Raw genomic sequence first — 23,052 nt, forward strand, 5'->3', positions numbered from 1 at the left:
GGCCGCCTCCTCCGCGCCGCCGCGTCTCGCACGAAGCCGGGCCGGTCGTCGCTGCGGTCCTCGGCGGGGCCGCTCCCGGGCGCGTCCGTGTGCGGGCGCGAGGCGGGGAGCAGGGCCTCCAGGCGGCCGCCGCCGGGCAGACCCCAGTCGCCGAGCGCCCCCCCCGCGGGCCTGGGGACCCCCCGGGACGGCCGCGCCGGGCCGCAGCTCCCGCCCCGCCCCGCCCCGCTCCGCCCCCGCCACCTGCGCCCGGGCCCCGCGTCCCCGCCCCGCGTCCCGCCCCCGCCCCCGCGCCGCGCCCGCGCCCGCGCCCCGCGGTCCCTCCCTCCGGCGTGACGGGAGCACCGGCGCCCGCTGCCGGGCCGCGAGCGCAGCCGAGCTTCCCCGGCGGACCCGAGGGGCGGGCGAGCGGCCGGCCGAGCGCCCCACCCGGGACAGCGGCGGCTCGGAGATGCGGCTCCTCGCCCGGGGGCCGGCGCGGCGCGGGGGCGGGGGCGGGGGCGGGGGCCGGGGGCGGCGGGCGGGGGCTGCCCGCGCCGGGCTCGCGCCGCCCTGGAGCGCCGCCTGGATCTGCTGCTGGGCGCTCGCCGGCTGCCGGGCGGCCTGCGCGGGGGACCTGCCCTCCCCCGGCCGCCCGCTTCCGCCCTGCCTGGAGGTGAGCCGCACCTGGTCCTCTACCTGGAGCTCGCGGGGGGCGGGGGCGGGGGCGGGGGCGGGGGGCGAGGCCGGCGCCGCCGCCTCCTGCCGTCCCCAGCTCGGGGCCCTGGTTCGCCGCGGGGGTGAAGTTGCCCGCCGGGGCGCCGGCCGAGAGGGGGCGTGTGGCTCCGCTGCCTTTCGGGGGATGCTCCTCTGTTGGCGCCCGCGTTCGGAGGGCTCCCAAGGACTTTGCGGCGCCCCCTTCCGAGTGCCAGGCTTCAGGACCCGGGGCCTTGGCAGAGATTTCAGCAAGTGGGGTGGCGAGGAGCCTGGGGGAGCCCCGCTGGGGGAATCTGGAGACCCGTCCCTTCACGGCTGTTTCAGGGAGCCGCGTGGTGTCACGAGAGGGCTTCGCGCCCCCCGCGCCCCCCGCGCCCCCCGCGCCCCCTTCCCTTCCCCGAGACCCCGCAGGTCTCTACAGACCCCTTCTTCCCAGTCGCCCGCGCTCGGCTGCCTCATGAGGCCCCGGGGACCTGCTCGGCCGGTGTGTGGGATCGCTCGGCATCCTCCTGGCACAATGTGGATATGAATTAGGGAGAATAAAAGAGTGTGTGCTTAGGACGGAGGCGGGTTGGTTATCTAGAAAATGAGAAAAGACAGAGCGAACATGCTCGTTTCGGGAGGTGTTCATCTAGCTGAAGCACGGCCACTGTTTATTTTGTACTTGGAGATTATTGTTGATTAACAGCCAAAAAGAATAAATCACGGGTGATGAGATTTTCTCCTGCTTTTAGGGGAACTGGATTTAATGTGCCAAAAATTTACGGGGGGTGTCATTGGTACTTGTAGTGGGTGCGTATCTTTCCTTTTAGTGTTCCAGAAAGTGCAGCCTCTTAATGAAAATCAATGAGGGGAAGGAAGCAACATTTCTGACCTACTTTGAGTGATTATGTTGGGCAGGATATGGGGAGTGGATACTGCTTTTAGGAAGATTGCTAGGAATCAGGGTGATGGTTCATTTTAATTTTTGTATAGCAAAAATAGGTTAGCCAATAACCCCTCTGGGAAGACAGGCCAGACCCTGTTGCTTTGTGTGTGGTGCTGTAACTTTTGAATTTTACCCAGGCTTGAATTATAGATTATATGTGTTCTGGACATCGTCCATCATCCTCAGAATTTCATCTTTCTCTCCCATAATACGAGTCCCAGGATAGACTGAAATGAGAGTGAATCAAATCAAAGGCATATGTGGGAGCACACAGGAATGTTGCAGTCGGGGAAATCAGGGCAAGCTCTCAACAAACAGCTATGTTTAACTTCAGAGTTTATCAATATAGTTAGTAGTTTAATCTGTGCTCTTCAACTTCACCTATCACCTGGGAAGGATCCATTCTTCCAGATTTCCACAGAAAGCTGCTTCTTGGACATCCTCAGATCGAACAGTTCTAACAGGACAAACCTAAAGCCTAGCCTCCAGCCCCTGGCCTCAAAATGCACAACGTACCTTTGTTTTTGTTTTTGTTTTTTTTTGAAATGAAATGTCTTAAGCTCTTTGCGACACTGATTCTTAATAATGAAGAATCTACTTGAAATGTTAGGGTGAAAGTTAAGGCCAGAGGAGGGATGCTTTTTGCTCATTACAACTAGGCTGATCATTGAGACGTTCACATGGACCACACATGTACACCTAGAAAGAACAGAGTAAGAGCCTGCAGCTGAAAAAGAAATGCTGAAACGAGAGGCAGGAAGATGACAGAAAGTTCAGGAAGGCTCTCTTCAATTCCTCCCAGCTCTTTGTTGCACTGACTTAGAAATTACACTGACTCAGTTCCTTGAGATCTCTTTTGAATTCCCCCCTCCCCCCATAAAAAGCAGAAATGCATGACTCATATAGGAGGCTAGTATTGAGCTTGCCTGTGGCTTGTGATTTTAGAAATGGTGATGCATAGATGCATTGATATTCTTCTTGGTGACTGACAACATTTGTGAGATGTCTGAGAGTGAGAGGTTCCTTTGGAAATAGGAGAGGCCAACCAGTCTTACAGGGGCTGACTCCGCTTTTGGGCATCTGGTCTAACTAGCCGAGACAGTTTTATGGAACTGATTATTGTTTCTCTCTGACATTGTTTTTAAGAGGAAAGGGAGAAAAGCCGGTGCTGTTCAGGCTCTGAGGGTTAGGGCCTGTTTGTGCTGGGAGGTAGGGAGGAGGTGTCCTCTGAGGTAGAGTTATGGAATGGTGGGCTAATTCTGGTGAACAAAGTCATAAAGTAACTGTTTTGTGTTCGCTCTTACCTGTTTATCCCTTTCTACAATTGAGTAATAGAAAAGGAGGCGAATGTCACGCAATAGAACAGAAAACTATGTGCTGGGAGCAGAGTGAGAGGGTGCAGTGAGGATCAGAAGCTGGAAACTAAGACCAGCTCTTTATAATGAGAGAGAATGTTGAAAAGGATGGAAAAGTCTGTGATTTTAAAACTCACTGTCCTCCTGTGGTTTGAGTCTCACCCTCATCAGTAATTTTTATAAAAGTAGACATGATTAAGTTCTGTAGACTGATTTTCCTTGCTTGGTTTTAGGGCAAAGCAAGGGAAGACAAAAGAGAGGCCCAGGAAATTGGCCTGGGGCCAATCAAGTTTTAATTGCCAGAGTTCAGGAAAAAAAAAAAAAAAAAAAGACAATTGGGTTATGGGTGACGTTTCACTTAGGTTTTTGCAGAGGATGGGACTCTGAGGTGAAACTCACCAAGTACAGCTTCCTCTGTCAAATCATGGGATTACAGAGCTGAAAAGGGGAGAAAAATGATGACTTTGGAATGAATGCTCAGCTGGTAATCAGATCAGCAGGGTGGAAGCCCAAGCGCATACAGGAAAGCTATAGTTTTAGAGACAGAAATAAAAAAAATAAAGTCAGTGTGCCTGCAGAGGAAGGACAAGAGGATGTGACTTTCATAAATGGTGTTGAAAGAAAAAAAAATACGAAGACTGGATGTCAGAAAGCGCAGAATTAATTTCTCAGGCTGTGCATGGGAAAACTTATGAAGGATAAGCATCCTCTGGGTTTCTTGGCACCAGTTTTTTTGCTTGTAGAATGATAGTTATAAAAACAGACCTACCTATTTCTATTGGGAGGATGGGATTAACATAAATTAAAGGAAAAATATCCATGGAAATGTGAAAGTTGATTATTGCTGGATTAGTAGACCTGGGTCCTGATATTTCAGGAAGGGTCTTTGGGGAGATTTCAGAGGTTCAGAAGATAGGTTTATCCAAGAATGGAATGGAATGGAATTTTTGACTCATTGAATAATCGGACTTAATGGGACTGCCAGAGGCAAAAAAAAAAAAAAAATAATGATAAGGGCCAACAGATGATTCAGAGATGGAGTAAAAGTATTAGGAGATACAGTGCATGAGAGTAAAAAGAACTAAGTGGATTATGTATGCATTATTTAAATTTGGAAAATTAAATAACAGATTAGCTTGATTCTTAGTTCACTGCTCTAAAATCCTGCATAATACAATTCTACTGGTCTCTGAGTCTTGAGAATGATGACTTTTTGCAAACAGTTTTTATTCCTTAGGCATTTATTGAGCTTATGCTATGTGCCAGGCAACATGTCAGATGATGGGAAATTACAAATTAGAAAAATAAAATTTAATTGGGTAAGGATGAGACAGAAATGTAAACAAAGCAGTGAAGTGATTTGGGGTCATGAGAGAAGAAAGAAAGGGTCACATCTAGTTAGATCAGAAAAGGCCCTGTAGAAGAGGTGAGTGAGATCTGAAAAATGAGGAGGTATTTGCCAAGCAAGTAGGGATGAGATGTGAGTGTGGGCTCAGAGGACATTTCTGGTGTAGATTGAAGGGGCACCTGAGTAGTTCCAATGGTTGAGCATCTGCCTTTGGTTCAGGTTGAGATCCCAGGGTCCAGGGATTGAGTCCCTCATCGGACTCTCCACAGGGAGTCTGCTTCTCCCCTTGCCTATGTTTTTGGCTCTCTCTCTGTGTCTCTCATGAATAAATAAATAAAATCTTTTAAAAAAAATCCCACAGTTTGAAAAAGGGCAGAAAGACAAACTGTGTTGTGTTACAATAGGTTGTAGCTGGTATGTAGCATGCTATGGAGAACTTAATGAGATGGGTCTGCGAGGCAAGCAGAGGAGGCTTGATCCTAGGGGGGCCCTATGTCATACTAAGAAGCTGGCCCTCATTTGGTAGATGATGAGGAGCAGTGGAAAAATGTAAAGATCAGGAGCAACAAAAAATGCTTTAGTTTGGCACCAATATGGAATCCATATTAGTGTGGTAGGAGACTGAAAGAGGTGAGACCTACTAGGAGCAATTGCAGTGGTCCAAGTAAAGGATGACAGGTCTCAGTTAAGGAGTAGCAATGAAGACGGCAAAGGGGGCATGCTGTTGGAAGGTAGAATTTCCAGGGATTGGATGTGGAGGGTGAGGGAATGAAAGGTCCTGGCTTGATGAGAAGATGGTACCTCTAACTTCTGTGAGGAAGACAAGATGAATAGCTTGGTTCTGGAGAGGTTGACTTAAAAAAAAAAAAATTATTCATGAGAGACACACAGAGAGAGGCAGAGACATAGGCAGAGAGAGAAGCAGGCTCCCTGTAGGAGCCTGATATGGGACTTGATCCTGGGACCCTGGGACAATGCCCTGAGCCAAAAGCAGATGCTCAACCACTGAGCCACCCAGGTACCCCTGGAGAGGTTGACTTTAAGTAGAGTTGCTCAGTAGGAAGTTGGGTATCATGCCATGTGGCTCAGGAGCCTGGTCTGGGCTGATAAGAGAAATCACTTGAATAAAAGGCATGGTTGAGACTGCTTTATTGGATGTGATCATTCAGGGAATGAGAACAGAGAGGGCAAAAGGTAAGACTTAGGTTTTACCAACATTAAAGGTGGCAGAAATGGAGGCATTGGCAAAGGAGACACGTAAGTAATGCCAGAGTAAGGGAAACGGACAGTACAGATTGCGAGGAAGGTGAGAAAAGCCTTTGAAGGAAAAAAAAAGAGATGGTTCTGGTGTCATTTGACCAAGGAAACTCAAATAATATGAGGACCGAAAAGAGAAGATTGAATTTGACCTTTGGGTTTCTGGTACTCAATGCCAGGGTGATTTCTGTGAAATGGTGGGGATGGCTTCAGTGTTAACTGGGAGGTGAGGTGGGGGTGATAGAGTAGAATTTTATTATACAGCCTTTGTGGGTTATATAATGTAGGTAAGAGACTGAGTCTTCCAAGTCCATGTAAATCAGAAGAGTTGCAAATGGCCATATATTCTGTTTCAGACTTGGAGAGCAGCAGTTGAGACGTGTCCTTCAGCAGGCAGCCTCTGAAGGTCATGAGCTATGGGTTAGGGTGTCAGGGATTCTAAAGTCACACTGTCTAGAAAGGGGTTAGGACTCAGCCTCTGTTTTCAAGCAGTTAAGATAATTAATCTTGCCTCTTAGGCTTGGGGAGGTGATTTTCCATTTCAAGTTCTTGTGCTCAGAACCGTTTCTCATGTTTTAGGCAAATGTGAACAAGTATTCACACCATCAATATTTACAATGTAAAACTAAGAGTTGACAGTTCTGTGAAGTGTCATATTTTAGCACAAGGGATGGAAATAGCAGAGCATAGTATAGAGTGGCACATTTTCATATCATAGTATATTCTTCAGAAGTGTCTTAGATCTTATAATAATTCTTTATTGTCAGAAAACACCAGTCAAGTTTTGGTTGTCTTTTCCTTCCCCCTGAAGAAACCATGGGTAATTCTTGTCCCTTTTCACATTTCTTAATCTAAATTATGTGTACTGTTTCAGTATTAAACCCATATTTATTGTGTACTTAAGTACCAGGTACTGGTGGTAGAACAATGAACAAAACATATGGCCCTGCCTGCATTGTGGTTTATAATCTCTTCGGGGCAGAATCAAAATATCACCCACCATATAAGCATGTTTGCCATAGTGATAGGGTGGGAAGTTGCTGTGTGCAGTGGGAGTGTATAGCCATTCTAGTCTGGGGTAAGGGATATTCCCAAAAAAAGACGTTTAGGTTAGGACCTAAAGGATGAGTAGGATTTTGGATGAAGGTTGTGCTTGGTGATTACAGAACATCTCAGACAAAGGAAGCCTCCTGGTGGGGATCAATTTCTGTATCCTTCTTTTAACCCCACAACCCTTTAACTGCTAAAGACAAAGGATCTTTTCTCTGAATTCTAATCACAGCCCATTGTTTACCCTCTGGCATGTGTATGCTGTTGTACAAATGTTTTGCACATACAGGACCACCCTGTATGGATGGGTGAGTTGTGCCCTGTAGAAGGGCACCCAACAGTGGAGTCAGGTGAGAGCTAGAATCCATCCACTGTGTGTGTGGCCAGCCAGCTGTCCTGGTACAGCTCTGTATTCCCCTGCAGGAAGGAGTACCTATACCCGTTTCATAGGTCCAGAAGGGGCACCTTTTTCTAAGTCCTGCAAAGGTCCATACCTGTACTAGAGGCTCTGAACACCCTCCTCTTCTCCCCTCAAAGTACATGATAAGCTCACTGAGGGCAGGATTTCATCATCTTACTCAGCAAACAGTGATTAGGTATCTTTATGTGTAAGACACTTGAAGGTTTTAAAGATGAGTAAGATGTAGGTCCTCTTTTCTGGCAGCACTAATCACTGCCTTGAAAATAAAGTAGTGTGGGTGGCTTCCACCTTTTCCATTATAAAAAGAAATTGATCTTTGTAGTACATTTAATCGTAATTGACATCTTCTCTCAGTTATACCAAATTTAAGACTCTGAAATAAAAACCCAGTGATCAGGATATATTGAAGTTTACTCTCAGTTTATAGCTCTGGAATTCAGGATACTACTTATTGCTTATTCAAATCTTCACTTTTTTTTTTTTTTCAAATCTTCACTTTTATAGGTTTTTTTCTTCTAAGTCCTTGGTTCTCAAAATGTGATCCTAGGACTAGCAGTGTTAAAATTACCTGGGAATTTGTTAGAAATGGGATTTCTTGGGCTTTGCACCGCAGTCTGTTATAACCATCTCCCCAGGGGATTATGCTGTACCCTGAAGTAGGGGAACCAGTGTCCTAGGTATAAGGTGAGGAATACAGTTAAGTTGCCTGAAACCCAGGGATCTCATTGTTAAAGCTCCTTCAGCTGCAACTGAAGCTGACTTGCTTTTTCTGCAGGGCATTTTAGAAACTCCTACAGTAATCACATCAAATAGAGCATGAGCTCCTCCCATTACCATCAAGTGTATCAGCAAGCATTTCTTTGTTATCTTCTATACACTCAGAAGGAGGCCAGTTGCTGCTAATAATACAGGATGCAGAGGACATCGTCATCCCTCTCTAGGAGCCTAACGCCTGATGGAAAAACCATCCACTCATGAAAATTAATGAATGTTTTTTCTCTGAAATAGACATTGGAATAGAAAAATGGTAATATTAAAAAAGTATGGTCAGCCTTCTTGGTAAATGTCTCCCAATAATTGCTACTTATGGGGAGGAGATTGTTGCATATATCTTTTGCTCCAACTGCAAAATGTCTTCTTGTTACAGTAGATGTATCAAGGGCCATCAAAAATTAATTCACACCTGAGCTCTGCCACCATGTGCAAATCAACCTCTTTGAGTCATTTTCTGAAAGTGGAGATGGTAACTCCTGCCTTATCCATATTAGAGTTACTGGGAGAATCTGGTGCATTTGAAGATACTTTGCAAATTTTAATGCAATGCCAGGTAGTAGTTACTATGCTTGTCTAAGTTAAGAACAGTGTTTCTGAGGGGATGGATGGAAGTGTGAAAGGCTGGAAAGTGGAGAGGAAAGTATTTTTGCAGGAGCATTTTTCCTAATTATGCAAGTTGTGCATTGTGAACATTTTAGAAAATAAAAGGAAGTATTAAAAAAGTCAGCTCTAGTTCTTCCACTTGGGGTCATTTTCTACTTACATGTTTTCTTTTTCAAAACCACACAAGTGAGTGCATAGTATATCTCTTCCTGTCTTGTAACCATTTTCCCATGGCAATAACACTTTTTTGTAAATATTTCCATAATAGTGATGAAATATCTTAAGATGGTATATTGCAAAATATTGCTTCATTTGAATGTCTGCCTTGGTTCACTTACAAGTCATTTACTTCACCATTTCACCGAAAATCACTCTTCTAGGTCAACAATGACCTCTTCTTCACCAAATCCAGCTGTTACTCCTCATCTTTACTTGCTTTGTCAGAAACTCTGGACCTGATCGCTCTGTCACTGCTGAGACTTGTATTTGTCTTCCAAGCGGTTTTTCTCTTGCTTCACTGTGATTCTTCTCTGACATTCATAGTTCTGTCTCATCTCCTTGACTTCTTTACACTGGGGCTTTTCAGGCCTTTATCCTTGGCCCTTTTATCTTTTTTGTCATCCTCATGCTCTTGGTGATATCATCTGGTTTCTAGGCTTTAAATACCATCTCCAGGTGGATAGCTCTCAGACTCATATCTCCTGCACAGAGCTTTCCCTGGATTCCCAGGAAGCAAAGCTTGGTGTCTTGACTTGGATAGTTACTTCCAAGCTGACATGTCTAACTGAGCTCCTGTCATTGCTCCAAACTTACTCCTTCCTCATTTCCTTTGATGAGAATTCTTCCCTTCCAGTTGCTCAGGCCTAAAACTTTAGAGTCTTCACAGACTTCTTTTTCTCCCACATCGTATATCCAGTCTATCAGTAAACCCTATTGTCTCTGCCACAAGATAGATTTGGTCAGAAATTTTCACCTTCTCGACCACACCACCATCTTCTCTTGCCTGAATTGTAACTTCCCATCTACATCTTCTTTAGTTTGATCTCAACAGAGCAGTAAGAGATCACATAAAAACAATTCAAAACAGCATTATGCTACTGCTCAAAGCTCTTGTAAGGTTTCATTCACAACCAAAGCACCAATGGCGGCTGACAGGACCCAATAGGATCCAGCCTCTATTAAGCCTCTATTGAGGCTTAAGAAAGGCTGTTTCTTACTACTCTCTCCATTCTTCACTTGGCCTCAGCCTCCCGAGTCTCCTTGCTCTTTCTGGAATGTGTTGTGTGAGCCTTTCTCAGGAGCCACCTCTTTGCTCTTCTTGGACCTTCCTTCACTCAGGTGTTTGCTTGGCTTTCTCCCTTGTCTGCTTCTGGTTTCTGCTCAGCTGTCATCTTCTCTGTAAGGCCTTTTCTGGGCACCTGTTGAAAATAGCACCCTCTTCCTTTCTATCCTTATTTTTTGCTTTTATTTTTCTCCATAGCACTTTTCAGCATCCATTATAATATATATTCTAATTATTTGTTTTGTTTTTATGACCCCACCCCAATAAATTACAAGCTCCATAAAGACAGGCTACAATCTATATTCTCTCTCCCTCTCTCCCTTCCTTTTTCTTTCTCTATTTTAAAATAAGCTGCTTTACCCCTGACCCCAAACAATGCTTGACATAGTAAATACATAATAAATGCTTGCTTGCTGAATGAATAAACTTAATTTTGCGAAACTAAGGTTTTTAATTGTAATTTTAAAATGTTATAATTACACAAAACATTTGTCTGAATTTCTTATTACGGAAGCTAGATTATTTGTAGTAGAAATCTTAGGTTGAAGGTTATGAACTATATCCTGGCCAACATTGAAAATTGTTATTTGTTACTAATTTAATGGTGGAAAATGCATCTCACTGATGTAGTTTATATTTCTTTAATTGCTACTGAGGGTCAATATTTTTCATATCACTTAGCTTTTTATATTTCACTTTTTGGGGAGTTTCTGTTTTCACTTAATGTCTTTCTTACATATATGAGCTCTTCATTTAGTAAGGATAACATTCAATATACATTGAAAATATTTTTCCGCCTGTCTACATGTTTTGAGATAATACCCAGAGAAAGCAAATAATAATAATTATTATTATTTTTCAAATAATTATTTAGACCTTAAAAGTGTATATGAAAATACTTAATGTATCAAATAGGAATAAACTTAATTTTTAAAAGTGGCGTTTGGTACATAGTACCTCATTAAATTCCTACAGTAAATGAAATCTATCATCTGTTTGGCTGACAAAAATAATGAAGCAACTGCAAAGTGACTAAGAGTTCTTGGGCTTGGATTGACAGTCTTTTGTTCTAAGATTCTGTGTTTGAAATTTCAAGATTGCCCTAATTCATTATCTGTTACTCATTTGCAATGGCCATTGACATGCTTGTTCATTTAGCATTTTATGCATTCATATTATGAGTTTCTTTCACTGGAAAACTAGTAATACATAAGTCTATGATTATAATATAGATGGGTTAAGTGCTTTGTAGGGGTCATGCACAGGGTTAAACAGAAGCACAGAGAAAGGGCAACTAAATCAGATTAAAGAGCCCTGGCCTCACAAAAATTTCTGTTTGAGCTGAGTTTTGAAAGATTTCCAGAAGTGTATTCTGGGATGCACAGAGGACAGTGTATCTCAGTCAAAGCAATAGGCTGAGTAACAGCCCAGAGGAGTGAACGCCTATGACCACTTCAAGGGCTAGAGTGAAGACACATAGGTAGGAGTGGCACAAGATGAGTAGGCTGTGAGGAAGGCAGGAAACCTATGGGGAGCCACTGACAGCAAATTGGAAGGATTATTCTGCTGGTGAATGGAGGACTATAAAAGAGGGATCTTAACGGAGACAAGAAGATCAGTTAGGGGACTCCATGGGGAGAAAAGGAAGAGCTAAGCAACTGATGGAAGGGGGGGAGGAGGGTGGCACTGGATGATGATACATTGCAATCTCCCGTGACTGCTGGGTTTTTCCTCTTGGGCTACTGGGTAGATGCTCAGCCTTTCATTGAGATTGAACATTTAGGAGGAGGAGGAGGAGGAGGCTGGGTGTCTGGAAGAAAGAGGATGAGTTCATTATAGACATCCTGAGTTTAAAGTGCCCCAGGTACATCCAAATAGTGCTCTCCCAGAGACAGCTGGATGTCTGCGAGTGCAACAGAGAGACAACTTGTGAGCCAGGAGCCCAGGAGAGGTACTTGAGACCTTTGGTGTTGATGAGGTCATCTGGATTCTGAGCATGCAGCAACAGCAGTGTGCTGAGGAGACGGCTCAGGGAAACACCAGCATTTAAAAAGCAGAGTGGGGCACCTGGGTGACTCTGTGGGTTAAGTGTCCAACTCTTAATTTCAGCTTGGTTTATGATCTCATGGTTGAGGGATCAAGCTCCTTGTTGGGCTCTGCACTCAGGGGATCTATTTTAGATTCTCTCCCTCTCTTCCTCTCCCTCTGCCCCTTCTCCTTGATCTCTCTCTCTCTCAAATAAATAAATCTTATAAAAAAAAAAAAAAGAGCCAGGAGAATGAGAAGCAATTGAGAATGAACCTGAGAAGGTGCAGCAGGTAGAGTGAAGGCACAGAAACTGGCTCAGGGTAGCTGACCAATAAATCTGGAGAATGAAAGAGTTTTTTTTTTTTTTTTTTTTTTTTAAGATTTTACTTATTCATGACAGACACACAGAGAGAGAGAGGCAGAACACAGGCAGTGGGAGAAGCAGACTCCATGCAGGGAGCCTGATGTGGGACTTGATCCTGGGTCTCCAGGATCACACCCCAGGCTGAAGGCGGCACTAAACCATGGACCACTGGGGCTGCCTGAGATGTGGTGGTTCTTGATGTTCAGTAAGGCATTTGAAATGTATCCTTGGGCCAAGAAGCAGCAGTATATGCTGAATGATGGTATAATTAGGCAGATTGTTGGCTGTTTGAACAAATGTACCCTAAGGTTATTAATTTAAGGAATGAATGCTAATCTGAAGGAAGGTCTTTTGTGTAATGCTAATCCTCCTCATCCACAAAGGATACATCTCAAGATACCCAGTAGATGCTTGAAACCCTAGACAGTACTGAACCCTATATATACTATGTTTTTTCTTATACAAACCTTCCTGTGACAAAGTTAAAGTCAAAAATTAGGCTCAGGGCACCTGGGTCACTCAGTCAGTTAAGTGTCTGCTGCTGCTTAGATCCTGATTCTGGGGTCCTGGATTTGAGCTTTGTGTTGGGCTCCCTACTCATCAGGGAGTCTGTTTCTACCTTCCCCCCTCACCCCTCCTCCCCTTTTGGAGTCTCTTTCATAGCCTCTCTCTCTCAAGTAAAATCTGAAAAAAAAATTAGTAAGATTAACAACAATAATAAAATATAACAATTATAACAGTATACTATAGTGAAAGTTTTGTGAAAGTGGTCTCTCAGACTATCTTACTGTACTGTACTCTTCTTCTTGTGATAATGTAAGTTGATAAAATGCCTATGTGATCAGGTGAAGTGAAGTGAATGATGTAGCATTAGGCTACTATTGACCTTCTGACTATACATCAGGAGGGGAATTGTCTGCTTTTGGATGTAACAGAACCACGAATAGGGGGGCCTACTCTACCTTTGGTGTTAGTATCTAATCTCTGAGCTGTTGTTGTTTTACTATTTAATCGATGTTTGGATTTGGGAAGGCTTAACCAAATTTTGTAAAGTCAGAAAGCTGGGAAAGATGCCTAATGAGTTGGAAAGCAAAATTGGGATTTAAGATGATTTGTAAGGCTAGAATGATGGGCAAACATAATTGTTAAATCTGGACTGTTCCTTTTTGATACTAGATGTTTGAACAATTTAGATGTTCAAGCACAGGATGAGGAAGTCTTGCTTTAAAAGTACTTTTGAAGCCACAGATGTCACGTGGCTGCTAAAAGCAATGATGGGGTATGTGTCTTAGGTTCTATTAATAGGAGTAGAGTGCTTGGCTCATAGAAGGTAGACATTTAACTTAGGTTAGTGATTCAACCTAAGTGTAATATTTGAAGAGGGATATTGATTGACATATGGAGATGTTGACTTGATGTGCCAATTAGGAAATGAACTATTTGGAAAGTATGTCCAAATACTTGAGGACTGACTTAAGGAATTAAGGATGGTTGGCCCTGAGGAGACAAAGGAATCATGATAGTGAGCTTCAAATGCATTATGTGCAGTCATGTATGAGAGGCATTGGTATAATGTTAGAGGATGAAATGAAGATTGGTGGGTAATAGGCAGAAGAATGCAGAATTGAGTTCATCCAAGAAGGTGTTTTATATCTCTAGAGCCATGAACTGTTTCTTTGTACTTTGAAAGTTGCAGGGTTCCTGTTTTGGACAGACTGATGGTCTAGGTCACATCTATGAGTTCTGGTTTGCTACACTGTGCCTATATCTTGTGGTGGATTTAAGGGGTAGTTGGATGACTGCTCAAGGTTATATACATTCCTAATGTAACAGCAAGAAGATAAATCTTTAATCCTTGGTGTTTCAGTTCTAGGATACATTCATTCTTGATCTGTCATATTTAGCAACTTTTTCTAATATTGCAACAGTGTAAACATAAAACAATGCCTTTGGTGTTTAACATCCTAAAATTGAGAGTGGGAAAAATTGGCCATTTGAAATTTAAGTTTGATGTTGACTTCTATTTGGTAATATCCTTGGCATATCAATAATGCATACAAGGAAATAACTTGAGCCAAAGTAACAGTAGATGCCTAAACATATCTGGGTTTGTTATGCCAGGGAAGTGCTTCCCTATCTAAAGAGCAGATAAATATTAACACTATTTGCTCAGGTTTTTTTATGATTCCTTTTTGTACATTTGATCTTTTGAAAATTAAATGCAGTATGTGTGCATCTATAAAAATGAGGCAATAAAAATACTCAGAATCCCACCAAATAACACACTACTCCTAACATCTTAGCATTTGTAAGAGGAATAATAAATAAGAACAAGAGCCAGGTACTACTTTAGGACACTTTGTTTATTAATTAATTAATTCATCCTCCAGACTCTGAGATTGGTCTTCATACTACCAGGATGGCTGAGTTACTACTTGTGAGGCCCAGCTGTTACCCCAGTACCCACACTTGTAACCTTCAGGCTACCCTGTTTTTATCACATATATCAGGTGTCTTTGCATGTATTTCTGTATGAATATACATGTATGTTTACAAAATGGGAATGTTCTGTGTAGTTTGGTAATCTACCTTTTTATTTTATTTATTTTTTTTTTTGGCGTTTAACAATATGCTGTGTACTTATTCCTTCGAGTTTGATGCCTCTAGAATTTTATTCCATCCTTAATGTAAGGTAAACCTCTGACTTCATTTCCTAAATAACCAGTTTTTGCAAATAGTATCTTGAACAATTCATAATTCATCCTTTCTCCATTGGTTTGTTTTCTATACCATCTATTGTGTTAGTGGGTATATGTATGCTTCTTAATGTATTATTGTATTTGTAATATATGACATGTATATTCAAAAATAATTGCTTTCTTTTGGACTACTTTCTGTACTGTTGATTTTTTTTTTTTTAACCAAGGTTGTACACAGAATTTTATCATAGGATTCTATAAGATACTTGTGTCTTTTCTTTCAAAGATTTCTCAGCTGTTCTCACTTCATGTAGTCTTCGGGTTCAACTTCAGAAGAATTTTAAAAAATTAAGAAACCTCACTGGCATTTTCTCTTGGATTCTGTTAAATGTTTTAAGTTATTTAGAAAAAATTGTCATCTTTATAAGCTTACATTTGCATTTGAAGATGTAGTTGGCTTTGGCGCCTGAAATATACTGTACTTTTCATGAGCACTAACTTTATATTCCCAAGTATTTTTACTATTTTTTTTCTGGCAGCTTTCCCCTAATGTCTTTTAATTGAATTTTTCCTGATCAGTTGAAAAGCCATTGGTTTTTTAAAATGAATCGTATATCTAGTCTCTTACACAGTGGTCTTAATTCTAATATTTTGTTAATTATCTTCAATTTTCTTGATAACAAGTACCACTTATTGAGTAGTTAAATGTGTGAAGCACTTTACTTTTATTCACAGTAATCCTCACAGCTATCCATCCTTCTGCTTTTAGACTTCAGGAAACTGAAGCTCAAAGGCAATTAATAACGAGAACGATGTCAAAAATGGTGAGCTATAAGGCTGGGGTACCTGTGTCCCCAGAGACCTTGCTTTCCACTGAACTTCACTGCCTCCCACTCTGCTACACAGAACTGGTCTACACTTACAGCTCTCCACAACTGCTTCTCTCAGGCCACGTACTGAATCTTACTAAGTGCTCCCACCAAGCACCCATTTATGATCTTTTTCTCCTTTAGTCATTTTTTTAAAGCTTTTATTTTTATTTATTCATGAGAGACACACACAGAGAGAGAGGCAGAGACACAGGCCGAGGGAGAAGCAGGCTCCATGCAGGGAGCCCGATGTGGGACTCGATCCCGGCTCCAGGATCATACCCCGGGCCGAAGGCAGACGCTCAACCACTGAGCCACACAGGCGTCCTCTCCTTTAGTCATTTTTTAAAAAAGATTTTATTATTGAGAGAGAGAGAGAGCACTCACAAGCAGTGGAGAAGAGCAGAGGTAGAAGCAGACTCCCCACTGAGCCAGGAGTCCACTGGGAGACTCAATCTTAGGACCCGAGATCACAACCTGAGCTGAAGGCAGATGGTGAACCGACTGAGATCTCAAGGTAGTGATCCTTTCCTCATGTGTTTTAGATGGCTATCCTCTGCTTCAAGGTAGATGTTAGTGTTGCACATGTTTTCACAAAAAGAGCTCTTTGTACTGCTGTGTTTCACTCACAGAGGTGTGTAAGTGGCCATGGCCATCAGTCCCCTTCTCTTGAGGATGAGGTATCTGTGCAGAGTCCCTAGTCCAGTTTCTCTTGTCTGGCAGAGACATGCTGATCAGTTGAGTGGGGTGGGAGGCTCATTCTGTCTCTACTAGATTCTTGTTTGGGGAAATTTTCTTAGAAGAAGAATTTTTTTTTTAATATTTTTTTTAAATTTATTTATGATAGTCATATAGAGGGAGAGAGAGAGGCAGAGACATAGGCAGAGGGAGAAGCAGGCTCCATGCACCTGGAGCCTGACGTGGGATTCGATCCCGGAGCTCCAGGATCGCGCCCTGGGCCAAAGGCAGGCGCCAAACCGCTGTGCCACCCAGGGATCCTGAATTTTTTTTTTTTTTGAAGGAAAAAGATGACTGTGGTACTTCCCCAGTAAGAACCCATGAGGGTTCTGAATGTAGATTATGTTCTGTCTCTCTTTGCCTGTGAAGTTCTGGGAACAGAGAACAGAGCAGAGCTAAGGTGGGAGTGAGGAGTCGTGGTCTGATGACATCTTAAAGCAGAAGCCTATACAACTTCCAACGTAGAAGGCCCAACTTCCGTCGTTGGAAAAAACACTATTTACCGAAGACATTTTATTTTATTTTATTTTATTTTATTTTATTTTATTTTATTATTTATTTTTTTAAAGATTTTATTTATTTATTCATGAGACACAAAGAGAGAGAGAGGCAGAGACACAGGCAGAGGGAGAAGCAGGCTCTACGCAGGGAGCCTGACACAGGACTCAATTCCAGGACCCCAGGATCACGCCCCAGGCCGAAGGCAGCGCCAAACCACTGAGCCACCAGGGCTGCCCTACCAAAGACATTTTAGCATTAAAATCAATAGACTATAGTTCTGTCATTTTACCACAACTATTTTAATGTTTTTGTTTTCTATTTCCTCTTTCTTTAGAGACTTGTATCACATTTACATGGGCCAGGCATTACACTAAGTCTTTTTAACGTATAACCATATACATTATATGGTTATAACGTATAACCTTTTTAACCCATTTAAAAGCCATCATTTTCTTAGTCTACTCCTTCTTATGTAAATGATACTGCTATAAGGTGTTATTTGGATATTTTATGGAAAGGCTAAACAACTGTTTCAGTCTTTTTTAAAACTTTATTGAAGATTAATTGAAGTACATTAGACTGCATAAATATGGAGTATATAATTGGGCGGTTTTGATATATGCATACACTTTTGAAACCATTACCATAATCAAGATAGCCATTTCTACTACCTCCAGAGGTTTCCTGCCTCTACTTTGTAATCCATCCCTTTCTCCACCCTGGCACTAGGCAGCCCCTGATCAGCTTTCTTTTGCTATGGATTCACTTGAATTTTCTAGAATTTCATATAAATAGAATCCAATGGCATTCTCTCTCTTTCTCTCTTTTGGCCTGGTTCTCTTCACTTAGCATAATGATTATGAGATTGATTCACGTTGTGGTGTATTCAATAGTTTGTTCCTTTTTATTGCTGAATAGCATTCCATTGTATGGCTGGCTATACCACATATGCCTATCTATTTTTAGCCTACTATAGTTCTAATCATGGTACTTGATATTCTTAAGCTCCAGTATGATAATGTAATCTATGAATATCAAGAACTCATTAGTGAGCATTTCAAATAGGTTGTTTATAACGTTTAGCAGCAGCAGCCTAAAATGTAAATGTAAGCAATAAAGGACTCTTGGCATTCTGAGATATTCTGGGAGGTAATTTGGTTTGCTGTTTTACTCAGTATTTAGTGCTATTTCAGATAAATCTTGATTTTTGCAAAGCTAATCATTTCAGTCAGTTAAATAGGCTTGTTGGAATTACTTCCACTTGCCTGCCTGTCTGCCTATAGGTCCTTTTGTTATCAATTAATATTTGGCAGACCGTGGGGGACAAAGGTGGACCTCCCACCAAACATTCAGAGGCTAAAATGAGGACTTTTTAAGTTCATGTTTGAGTACTCTCTAGATGAGAGTAATATTTGTATTCATTTGGAAGGACAATTAAATATATTCATTATTTTCACGTATTAATTGAAATTATATTTCTAAAAACAGAAATCCAGCAAAATAGCGAGGTTTAATTGCATTTTTCTTTCTTTTCTTTTCTTTTTTTTTGGGGGGGGGTGAGAGGTGATGGGAATTTGCTTGACTAACATATTTGCCATCATAACAAAGTAAGAATACATTTAAACTAGGAGTGCTTTAGCAAACTTTGGGGACCCTTACATCTATCTATCTATCTGTCTATCTATCTATCTATCTATCTATCTCTTTCTTTTCTTTTTTCTTTCTTTCTTTCTTTCTTTCTTTCTTTCTTTCTTTCTTTCTTTCTTTCTTCTTTCTTTTTCTTTCTGTCTTATTTCTCTTTCTTCTTTCCCTCTCTTTCTTCCTTCCTCCTTCCTTTCCTTTCCTCTCCTTTCCCCTCCTTTCCTCTCCTTTCCCCTTTCTCCTTTCCTTTCTCCTTTCCTTTCCTTTCCTTTTTCCTCTCCTTTGTCCAGAAAACAAAAGGTACTGATAGGATTGCGAGGCTGGCTGACCTGTCCTATTGGGGTTTATGTGTTCTGTGACAGTAGCTGGTAACTCGGGCAGGACAGGGAGACTGATGTGTGACTTGTTCAACTTGGTAATAGCGAGGTCTGCCTTCTCTGCTGGACACATACACACAGACCAGTCCTTGGCCCTGACCTTCTATCAGCTGTGACTTTTTTTTCTGACCTTCCTTTCAAAACCAGATGCTTCACCTTTATTTCTTTTATTTTCTACCCTTCTTTCAACTCACTATTACTTTGGCTTTTATCCCAATTATTTCCCTAAACCTCTTGTTATGATCAGTAATCATCTCCTAGTTTTTAGTGGTTTCTTTATTCCTCATCTTTTACTCCATTTCTCTGCAACATTTAATCCTATTTCCAGGCTGCTCACGTTGTTTTCTAAGACACTGAAATTTTGTATCAGTCTTAATATCCTTATTTCTTTAGCTAGCTCCTTTTTTCTCCTTGGTACATGCTGGTTTCCCCTCAGGCTTTTGCTTTTGGTTGCCTTCTCTTTGCATCATATATATCCTCTCTGAATCTTAGCTATGTTTTCCTTTATTCTTAATTTTGTGTAATTAGAAATAATATAAATTTGCCATAAATAATTTGAGTATACGTTTGAGTACATGATTTGAGTATATTATAAACAATATTTTAAACAAACAAAAAAGATGAATATCACCTGCAATCCCACTGTGGAGAACCATTGTTGAAATTTTTCATCTGATTGCTTGTCTGACCTAAGCCTTGTTCAAATGAATCTTAAATCCAGCTTCCAATGCTTAATTCTACATCAAGTTCAACAAGCACATTTACAACTCCTTAAAAGACACATCTAATAGCATATCCTAGATGCTTTCAAATTAAATACACCCCAAATCAAATTTAGTATCTTTCCTTATACCTGAAACTAGTTTTTCTTCTTGCTTCTATTTCTGATTGGTTAATAGAGACTTGATGTCATTAGTCTTTTTCCTTCTTGTCTCTAAACTCCACATCACTCAGTCATAAAAACAGGTCATTTTAATTTGATGTGATGTGGAGTTTAGAGACAAGAAGGAAAAAGACTAATGACATCAAGTCTCTATTAACCAATCAGAAATAGAGCAATCAGACTGTTTAAGCTCTCTCTTTGTGTTTTCATTCCCTTCCATTTCAACCTTCTGTATTATTCTGCAATCTAACCGTAATTCCCCATTTTCAGAGATTCTTATGCACTTCTATCCTACTGTGCTGAGTTCGTGGCCACATCTCAAAAGCTATTTCTTCTCTCTCTGGTGTAGCAAATCTGTAATTTTTGTTCAAGACCTGGAATAAATACCCTTATTTGTGGCTGAGATATTCCTGCTCAGGTGGAATGAATCTGGGGCCTCACACTTCCTACACATGCTTTGATTTGTTCTGCCTGGAGAAGAAATCCATTGAAAGGGTTCCTTCTAATTGCTTTTAGATGTGTGAAGAGCTACCTTTAAAGAATGGACTTAAGGTATATATATATGAAGGTAGCTCTTCATTAGTAGAAGTATACAAGCAAAGACTAAATGACCATTTCTCCTGGATTTATCCATTTAATCAACATTAATCATTTTGCCAGATGCTGTGCTAGAGGTTCAAAGATGAAAAAAATAAGGTTCTTTCTTTAAGGAGCTTATAGTCTAATGTAGTGGTTCTCAATCTGGCTGCAGATTAGAATCACAAACCAGTGATTTATTCCCATTTTAGAGATCTTAGAGGACAGGGTCTGGGAAACATATTCCAATGTACAGCCATGGATGGTTATAATCACTTATGGTTACTTTTCAAAGTGCCATTTATTTATCACTTACTCGAGGGCAGGCTCGAGTGCCATTTATTCCTTCAACAAATATTTCTTCAGCCCCGTTTTTATGTGTGTCCCTTGTCTAGGTCCCAGGAACACATCAGTGGACAAAAATAGAGTTCCTGCTCTTACAGAGTTTATAGAATGGTAGAATATAGATACCATAGAAACGCATGACATTTGGTATAAGGAAAGGCCTTTGCGCAGCACCTGAATAAAGAGGGGGATCAGGCTATGCAGACATCTGGGGCAGGGGCTTCCAGGCTCAGGGAATAGCAAGTGCAAAGGCCTTGATATGAGCATACACTTGACATGTTCAAAGAAGAGTGACTCCCTGCGGCTGGGGTGGAATGAGTGAAGGGATATGACAGGAGATGTTAGCACAGGGATCACAGGTAGATGGAGAGTGGCAGATCACATGATGCCTTTTAGGGAATGTTAAGGACTTTAACTTTTATTTTGAACAGGATGAGAGCCCTGGAGGGTTTTGAATAGAGGCATAACATGATTTATATGTAAAAAGTTTAATCTAGCTGCTGTGGGGAAATAGATGCTGGGACATAGGTGAAAACAGATGACTTGGGTTATGACAGCAATCTAGATGAGGCATTAAGGTGGCTTAGAGGCATTTAGGAGTGGAATGGTAAGAAACAATTGAATTCTGTGTATATTTTGAATTAAAACATATTTTATATATTTTTAAAGGGAAAATAGGCTTTATTAAGATCTCCCAGGGAGTGACTTTATTTTCTATTATTTATTCATTAAAAATATTTTTGGGGGTAGAGAGTGAGGTAGGGGTGAGGGGCAGAGGGCCGACTGGGGGACTTGATCTCATGACCCTGGGATCATGACCTGAAACAAAATCAGGAGTCAGATGTTCAACCAACTGAGCCACTCAGGCACTCTGGAGAGGGACTTTAGCCAGAGAAAAAAGAGGACCAAATGCTGGGGCATGTCAGGAGAGGTAGGAGAGCCAGTGGCAGAGAATGAGGGCCCCGAGGCTAGATGAATCAAATGTTGAAGGAGAAGACAGCGAGGCTGCTGTTAGATGGAGTGAGAGGAATGCTGAGAATTGATGTTTGGATTTTGGGAGGTGGAGGTCCTCAGAGATTTTGACAAGAGCAATTTTGATTGAGTGGTGGAGGCAAAAACATGATGGGAGTGAGTTTAGGAAAGAATGAGAATAAAGGAGGCAGATAGCATGAAAACAGGCAGTTCTTGGGAGGAATATTGCCAGTAGGGGGGAAAGAGAAAAATGTCTGTAGCTCAAGGGGGACTGCAGATAGTTACTTGGGAGAGTAATGCCAAATATTACTGAATTCAAGTCTCCTTCCAAACGAAGATTTTGTCCTATAATTATGGCTCTGGTTTTATTGGTTTTTGTTTTTGTAAATACCTTGTTTAGGAGTTTCTTGAGATGGGGTGCACCAGTAGTTTTCTTTTTAGTTTGAGACTTTAAAAAAAATCAAGCTCAGCCATTTTATTTATGTCACATGACTGTTCCTCCTCCTTTCTGGTTTGGGGATGTCTTTTGACGTTAGTTTTCTAGGGTTCCCATCACAATGTACGACATACTGGGTGGCTTAAAGAACAGATATTTATTGTTTCACAGTTTGGGAGGCTGGAAGTCCCAAATCAAGGTGTCAGCATGATTGGTTCCTTCTATTCTAGGCCTTTCTCCTTGGCTTATAGATGGCCATCCTCTCCCTCTGTCTTGTCATGTTCGTCTTCCCTCTAGGCCTGTTTTTGTGCACAGATTTGCTTCTTTTTTTAGGACACCAGTCATATTGGAATTGGAATAAAATGACCTCATTTTAACTTGATTACTTCTGCAGAGCTTATGTCCCTAAATCAGGTCACTGAGGTGCTGTGGGTTAGGACTTGATTGTATGGATTCTCTTAGGCACATCTCAGAAGTTTTATTCTAATAACATTTACAATTTTTCTACTGGATGGTATTTAGGCACAGTTAATCGAGTCATTTTGGTAACATCAGGTTTAGAGAATTTTGGCCAGGAAATGGATTTCCTGATGTAAAATGAGCACTTGCTGAATTAGAACTTCAGTGAACTACCTTTTTGAAAAGAAATAAAATGAGGTGATTTCTTAACACTTTATATGAGCACAAGGTTAGACTTTTCTTAGATCTCTTAGTTACTTTCATGTTTAAAATAGAATAAGTGAGGTAGTAGATACAGACTCTCTCTACTTGGGAGGAAGGAGAGGTAAGTAAAGTAAGAGTGCTTTCTCTAGGAAAACATTTACATTAAATATAAGTATCACCTCCTTGGCATTATAAAGATGAAAGTACAGCCTAGTTCTATATAAAGGCCAACATGTGATCCTATAA

The 23,052-nt window shown here is 41.6% G+C and overlaps 1 protein-coding gene across 1 annotated transcript in view; it reads left to right on the forward strand.

Moving 5' to 3' along the window:
* The first annotated feature begins 544 nt into the window (after positions 1–544).
* Positions 545–23,052, forward strand: part of ELAPOR2 (endosome-lysosome associated apoptosis and autophagy regulator family member 2) — a 171,613-nt gene continuing 149,105 nt past the window's right edge. The window contains exon 1 of the mRNA XM_077857148.1: positions 545–655. The gene's annotated coding sequence lies outside the window, so the exon portion shown is untranslated. The remainder of the gene's footprint in view (positions 656–23,052) is intronic.

This window comes from Canis aureus, chromosome 18 (genome assembly GCF_053574225.1).
Source record: "Canis aureus isolate CA01 chromosome 18, VMU_Caureus_v.1.0, whole genome shotgun sequence".
In the NCBI taxonomy this organism is placed as follows: Eukaryota; Metazoa; Chordata; class Mammalia; order Carnivora; family Canidae; genus Canis; species Canis aureus.